This window comes from Vigna radiata, chromosome 4 (genome assembly GCF_000741045.1).
Source record: "Vigna radiata var. radiata cultivar VC1973A chromosome 4, Vradiata_ver6, whole genome shotgun sequence".
NCBI classification, from domain to species: Eukaryota; Viridiplantae; Streptophyta; class Magnoliopsida; order Fabales; family Fabaceae; genus Vigna; species Vigna radiata.
In genome coordinates, this window is record NC_028354.1 from 8,076,425 (window position 1) to 8,084,278 (window position 7,854).

Consider the following 7,854-nt stretch of genomic DNA (forward strand, 5'->3'; position numbering starts at 1 on the left):
GACTTAAGTGAACTTTTGAAAAAAGGAGGGACCACTTTGAACAAACCCTCCCAAATGAGGGACCAAAATAGGTATTAAACCTACAACTATATCTGTGGGCAAATAAAACAATAGTTAAATTTAAGTAAAACTAAATGTCATAAAAAAATTATTTGAACCACGATTTATTACCGACAATAATTTTATTTAGATTTATTTTTCAAATAAATTAATAAATTCTAATTTTTGTAAAAATGAATAAAGCTATCGGTGAAAAAAGAAATTCTAAATTATTTCAATAAAAGAAAAACATCAAATTAACTTTCAAATATTAATTTAGAAAAACTTGGGATCTTATTAGAGTTTATTTAATCCACTCTAATTAAGAATATATAAGCTCACTAGTGGAAAAACATTGTTTAATGTCACCTACTAAACGTCGGTTAGAAGGTGCAATGACATAAAGTGATGACCGGTGACAAATTTGTAAATAAGTCAGACGTATAGATGTCGGTTACTTGGCCAATGTCTTAAACACTACAAACGTCGGGCACATTCCACATGGACGACTAAAAGGTCTGTAAGAAGGTGAATAGTCGCCATATGGAGGTTGGATACGACCACACCAACGTCTATACTCGTCTTTAGACGTCGCCAAGGAACCAGAGATGTTTGTAGTTCTACCGAAGGTGAATAGTCGCCATGTAGACGTCGAGTAGCTGAGTACCGACGTTTATGGCCTGACAGGTGGGTGCATGTAATTAATGTTCCGCCATATAGACATCGGTGCCCCTTGAGAACTAACGTCTATAGCCTGACAGTTAGGTGAATTGTAATAATTTTTGCGCCATTTAGACGTCGGCCAAAACGTAGGTGACGTCTAAAACTGTATAAACGTCGGGCGACCATGCAACGGACGCCTAAAATCTGTGCCATTATTAATATTTAAATCATAAAGACGTCAAATTAGTGAGAGCACCGACGTCTATAATAATTTAGACGTCGGTTGGTAAACTAAACCGATGTCTATAGTACATTATGTTGAGATTGTTGACAACACAAACTCTATATCAATCTAGTTTTTGATGATGACAACACTATGCTTAATAATAGTACACATGTTGTTGCATTACATGTTCTTAATCTAAACTGAGTGTTATATCTGCTGAACATGTTTTGATGTACTGTGATGTATGTTCCTATGTTAATTGTGTGATATATTTGTGGAACATGCTTGTATGATTATGTGCAATGCAATCTGCTTTGTCAAAAATATTTTACTGCACATTTTGGAAAAAGAAAAATTACAAGCACTTTTACAAACTTATAATTGTGTGACAAAGTTCTAGTCCAGTCGAATACACCTGTAATGGATTCGACTATTCTAAAACCTTTGTACAGATTTTGAGAACCAGTGCTCTGTGATGTTTTGGATTGAAAAGAATTTCAAAATGTTTTTACATGTGTCAGTCGACTTTGTCCAGTGTACATTCGACTGTATTATTGATCTGTTTTGGAATTCTATTATGCTTACATACTCCAATGACTATATTTTTTAAAAGTTTGGTAAGCATTGATGACTTGGTCAACTGTATTGTGTGTTGATTTTGGTTTACTGAGAGCCTCTATGTTTACTGTCTATTATAACTACAGTCGACTGAATTAGTAGGCTATTCGACTGAGAAACAATCTAACTGACAGAAAACTATAAATTGGCTGAACACGATTTGTTCAGAGATTTTTGAAGATCTAACATTTTCATTTCTTGTTTCAGATTGAATTCTCTATTTTAACAACTCCAAGAATTCTCCAAGAAGATGGTGGTGATCTATCTTGAGAGAGATTCAAACGGAGAAGGCTTATGCGCTGACTATGTGATCAGAACTGCACAAAGAAGGTGCTTCTCGATTAATCTTTGAAGGCTTGGCATCCTGTGAAGACTGTTGTGTTGAGGCTTGACATCCTATGAAGACTGCTGTGTTGAGGATTGTTTTCGAAAGATTGCGAAAAGATTTTGTTTTCGAAACAACACCAATTCACCCCCCCTCTTGGTGTAAATCGAAGTCTACCTATTTCCCAACACATTATAGTATAGAATGCGAACCCGCGAGTAGTTACCACTATTCATCGTCTTCTTCCTCAAGCTTTTGGTCCTCTTCGACATTGAGAGGTTTGTTTTCTTTGTTTTACACCGTTTAAATGTTGTTTTGCTTTGATTACGTTAGTCTTTGATGAAAAACCTTTGATTTGAACTAATTAAAATTAGATTTGGTTGCGTTTTGTTGTAGTGTCTTCATCTTGTTGGGTGGCGTTGTAGACCGTTTTTGGCCTGCGTTTTTGAGATATAATTGGGCGTGCACTCCTTCATTTTCCTGCATTGCTAATTTATTCTTCTGAAAAGGTTAGGTTCTTCGTGGAAAACTTAATTTCTATGTATATTATTGGCTTTTGTGGATGCATGTTATTGCCATTTGAGAATATGCATTTTATTGGCCTTTTTTTTGTATGAATTCATATTCACATTTAGGTATGGATGTGTTTGGAGATTTTTAATATATGCATGTCAAAAAGTTTTGTTCTGTTATTATAATTAGCATGTTACATTATTACTATCAAATCATTGAGTGAAACCTAGTTCCCGATTAGACAGTTTACGAAAATTATTTTTCATAAATTTGCTATAACATGTACTTCGGAGTTTATGCATAAGATTGATGAAATTTCAGTTCATTATTGGTGTTGTTCTCTGGATTCATATTTGGTTGTGGTCATCCTTGTGACTACTCTCATTTCGTGTATTTCGGAGACCGATGCGAAATGTTACCAAAATTTTATGCAATTTATGAAGTAGACTTCTTTGCACATGTCTTAGCAATTTATGAAAAATATTTTTCCTGAATGGGTAGGGCCTAACCTTATGAGAGTTAAGAAATTTATACTGATGAACTATGTTACGAACATAGTATGGATCGAAGCTGGATGAGTGCACGTCGCATCTCTGAAGAATATGAGAAGGGTGTTTCGGTGTTCTTGCAATATGTTAAAGAAAATGTAAAGTCTGTGAACAGGACATATTTTTGTCCTTGTGTTCGTTGTCTTAATTAAATACGACAAGACTTAGGCACTTTGCATAATCATCTATTCATGTTTGGCATAACGGGAACATATACCGTTTGGACTTGGCATGGAGAAGTACTGGACCAGCCTACCACGTCACGAGGAACAAATTATGTGGAAGAATGGATGAATGATCATTTAAAGGACATGATACGTGATGTTGGTGAAGATAACTTTAGAAAAGCTAATTTGTACGATTATCTTATCAATGATTCAGAGTAACCATTGTACCCAGACTGCATGAACTTTACACGTTTGTCTGCAACTTTCAAGTTGTTTAGTTTAAAAGAAAGGAACAGATCGACCGATAAAAGTTTCACGGAGTTGTTGGAGTTGTTGAAGGCAATGCTTCCAGAAAATAATACTCTTCCTATTCGTAATTACGAGGCCAAAAAAGTTTTATGTCCAATGAGTCTTGAATATCAGAAGATACATGCTTGCCCCAATGATTGTGTTTTGTACATCAAGGAGTTTTCTTCGTTAAAGTATTGTCCAACATGTGGTTTATGCCGTTTTAAAAAGAAATCTGACAAAAACATTGGTGAAGAAGGTAATGATGGTGCACCTGGTAAGGTGATGTGGTATTTGCCTATAATACCTAGGTTCAAACGTATGTTCTCTGTTAAGGAGGATGTAAAGAACCTTAAATGGCACGTTTTAGGAAGAAAATGCGATAATCTTCTTCGACACCCAGCAGATTCACCACAGTGGAAGAAGATCGATGAAACATTTCCAGAATTTGGTGCAGATCCAAGAAACTTAAGACTTGCACTTGCAACTAATGGTATGAATCTGTACTGGAACTTAAGTAGCAAACACAATTCATGGCCAGTTATGTTGATGACATACAATCTTTCTCCTTTGATGTGCATGAAGAGAAAATATGTCATGTTGTTAATGATATCGGGTCCTAAACAAGCTGGCAATGACATTGATGTTTACTTGAAACCTTTAATTGATGATTTGAAATTGTTGTGGGAAGAAGGTGTCGAAGTGTTTGATTCAGATGTTGAAGAGAATTTCCATTTGCGTGGAATGTTGTTTTGAACTATAAATGATTTCCCAACCTATGGAAACTTGAGCGGTTATAGTGTTAAAGGACATTTTGCATGTCCGATTTGTGAAGAAAACACTAGTTACCTTCAATTGAAGCATGGTCAGAAGACGATTTATACAAGACATCAAAAATTCCTTCCTCGCAATTACCCTTATCGTAGATAGAAAAAAGCACTCAATGGAAGTGTCGAGGATGAGGTTGTGTACAGACCCGCGAATGATGAAGAGGTGTAAAACGAAGTCAAAAACATTGACATTGTATTCGGAAAACATCATAAAAGTACATTTGCAAAAAATGTTTGGAAGAAACGATCAATATTTTTTAATCTTCCTTATTGGTGTAAACTTGTCGTTAGACATTGTATTAATGTGATGCATGTAGAAAAAAATGTTTGAGATAGTATCATCGAAACTTTATTAAACGTGAAAAGGAAGACCAAAGATGGAATAACAACAAGACAAGATTTGGCTGAAATGGGAATCTGAACTGAGTTACATCCACAGACAATAAGAAGATGCACCTATCTGCCCCCAACCTCTCACACTCTTTCTAAAAAATAAAAACAAAGTTTTTGTAACTCTTTAAGAAGTGTGAAGGTTCTACAAGGTTATTCTTCAAATATTAGTAACCTTGTTTCTATGCAAGAGCTAAAGTTAGTTGGTTTAAAATCTCATGATTGCCATATATTGATGTAACAATTGTTACCAGTTGTTATTCAAGGCATATTACCTCCTTCTGTTAGGGGTATTCTGACACGTTTGTGTTTGTTCTTTAATGCCATTTGCAATAAAGTTGTTGACCCTCAATGTTTATATCACTTAGAAAATGAAGGAATAAGACTACTGTGTGAATTGGAGATGTATTTTCCACCTTCTTTTTTTGATATCATGGTTCATTTCATAGTTCATCTAGTCCGAGAAATTTGAATATGTGGGCCGGTATACTTAAGGTGGATGTACCCTATTGAAAGATACATGAAAATCTTAAAGGGATATGTCAAGAATCAGTATAGACCAGAAGCTTCAATCATAGAGCGATACATTGTAGAAGAAGCCATTGAATTTTGTTCAGCTTATATGCCAAGTTGTGAACCAGTGGGTCTACCCAAGAGCATACATGAAGGAAAATGTGAAGGTAAGGGTCGTGGTGTGAGGATTCAAAGTGTGAGTAGAAAAGAAGTTGATCAAGCTCATTTGTACATCTTAAACAACACTGATGATGTTACTCCTTAGATTTCTGAACACGTTAATGAAATAAAGGCATCACACCCAAGAATGAGTGAAAAATGGCATCTTAATGAACATGTCAAAACCTTCTTACAATGGTTTAAGAAAAAGATTTATGCGATTCCACATGTTTCTGAAAATCTATTGAGGTTATCTTGGGGGCCGAACACAGATGTCATTACATATGGTGGGTACTATATTAACAATATCTCTTTTCAGACAAAGGAAGAAGATGACAAAAGTAGATTTCAAAATAGTGGGGTTACACTAAAAGCTGAGTCAGTGCACTTCTCTAGTTCTAAAGACAAAAATCCAATCACTGCATCAATTAGTTATTTTGGAGTAATACAAGAAATATGGGAGGTGGGTTATGTGAGCTTTAGAGTCCCCGTTTTCAAGTGTAAATGGGTTGATATAAATTCTAGAATCATTACAGATGCCTCTGGTTTCACATTGGTAGATCTTAAAAAGAAGAGTTACGCTGCTGAACCATTTATTATGGCAAGTCAAGCAAGGAAAATATTCTACGTCCGTGATCCAGCGAATGAAAAATGGTCAATGGTTTTGGATGGAAAAAACATGCACGGGTTTGATGATGAAGAATCTCTTGATATACTTGAGACAACATGTGGGACATCAAGACCCAGTGAAGACTCAGTTGATGACGTTGCCGATGACATACATGCAATTCGTAGTGATCACGATGAAGGGATCTAGGAGAAAACAATATCTTAATAAGTAAGGCCTTGTTTTTTGTTTAGATTTTATATGTACTTATATTCAGATGAATATTTCAATTTCAATTCATGCTAACCTTGTATATATTTTTCAAGTATGTCGACCTCAGACTCAGCATCAAGATAAAACAGACATACACTAGGAGTGACACGTTTGCCAGAAGCGACATTTGAACAGGTTCCTGGGCAGAGGAGACATCTTGAGATTGACACCAGAACCGGTGTGGCATCAGGGCCAAATGCTGATAAATTTAGTAGTCATCTGGGTAAGATAGCCAAAACCTATGTTTCTATCCTTTATCCAACTTGGGATGACGTCCTAGAGGTCGAGAAAAACCTCTTATGGCAAGATGTTCAGGTATGATTACTTAAAATAAATTTTATATACTTATTCCTTTGATCTTATTATGTCATTCACATGTTCCTTGTTTTAAACAGCTAAAATATGATGTTCCAAACACACTTGAGATGAGGAAGAAAGTCTTGTCGCATATATGTAAGAGATAGAGGGATTTCAAGACAAGGCTGACACGTCTGTATGTGTTTGGAGACAAACAACATGAGAATCCATGTCAGCATTATTCCTTCACAGAAGAAGAATGGATGCAATTTCGTCAATCTAGAGAGACTGAGGAATGGAAGGTATTTATCTTAACCAACAACGTCTTCAAAGCAATTTTTATTATTATATAGTTATGCATATAAATGGTTTCAGAGGGTAAAAGGTTAGCCGCCCAAGAAAGGCAAAGGCTAAATGATGCACCACACGTGTTATCACAAGGTGGTTATGCAAAACTGGAGAAGAAAACTAGAAAGAGTCGAGCGGATGAGTTGGGGCTTGAGTCCCCAGACTTAGGACCTCCACCTACAAGGTACGAGATATGGAAGGCTGCTCGGACGAAATCAGATGGGAACATGACATCTGCCTCAACCGTAGTGATCTTACATAGAATTGTAAGTTGAAATTGTAAACATTCTTTGATTATGTTTTTATCATATCTTGCAATTTAAGTAACGTAATTTTTTTAATGTGCAGGATGAGTTGGTTGAGCAGCAGACACAAGGAACATTTACTCCCCAAGGTAGGGAGAACATTTTAAAAGCGACCATTGGAAATCGGAGAACCCAGGACATGTAAATGTAGTTCCTGGGTCAATTTGTCGTCGTGACTACTTTGGCCCTGTAGAAAAAATAACTCAGTCAATGAATCAGGAGGCACTGAGGCAGATGGATCTTCAGTGGGAACAAAGAATTCGCCAAATGGAGCAACGATTCAATGAGCAGCTAGAAGAACAAAAACAAATACAAAGAGCGCTTGAAGAGACGCTGCAATCCATGACGTAAGGCACCCTGGGTTTTCCCACTGAAAGTCCCACACCACCTCCTTCTAGCACCAAAGGATCCTGCTCTGCTGTTGAACCTACTGACTACATTGGTCAGTATGACTTGTTGGTTGATGGGGATCCCGCATGCATTGTGGTTGTCGGACGAGTAGTTTAGGGAGGCTAGACTATTCATGGTGTTCCCATATCACCGCAACATGTGCGTGTCATGATTGACGAGGTTCGGGATCCCCAGGCTCAGTTGCCTGTACCCACTCCAAAAGTTCAATTTGTAGGGGAGGCCTTAGGAAGTTTTTTAGCCTGGCCTAGAGCATTGATTATCACACACATTGCTACGCAACAGGTATAATATTTTTATCATTACTAATTTTATATTGTCATTTAAAAATATTTGT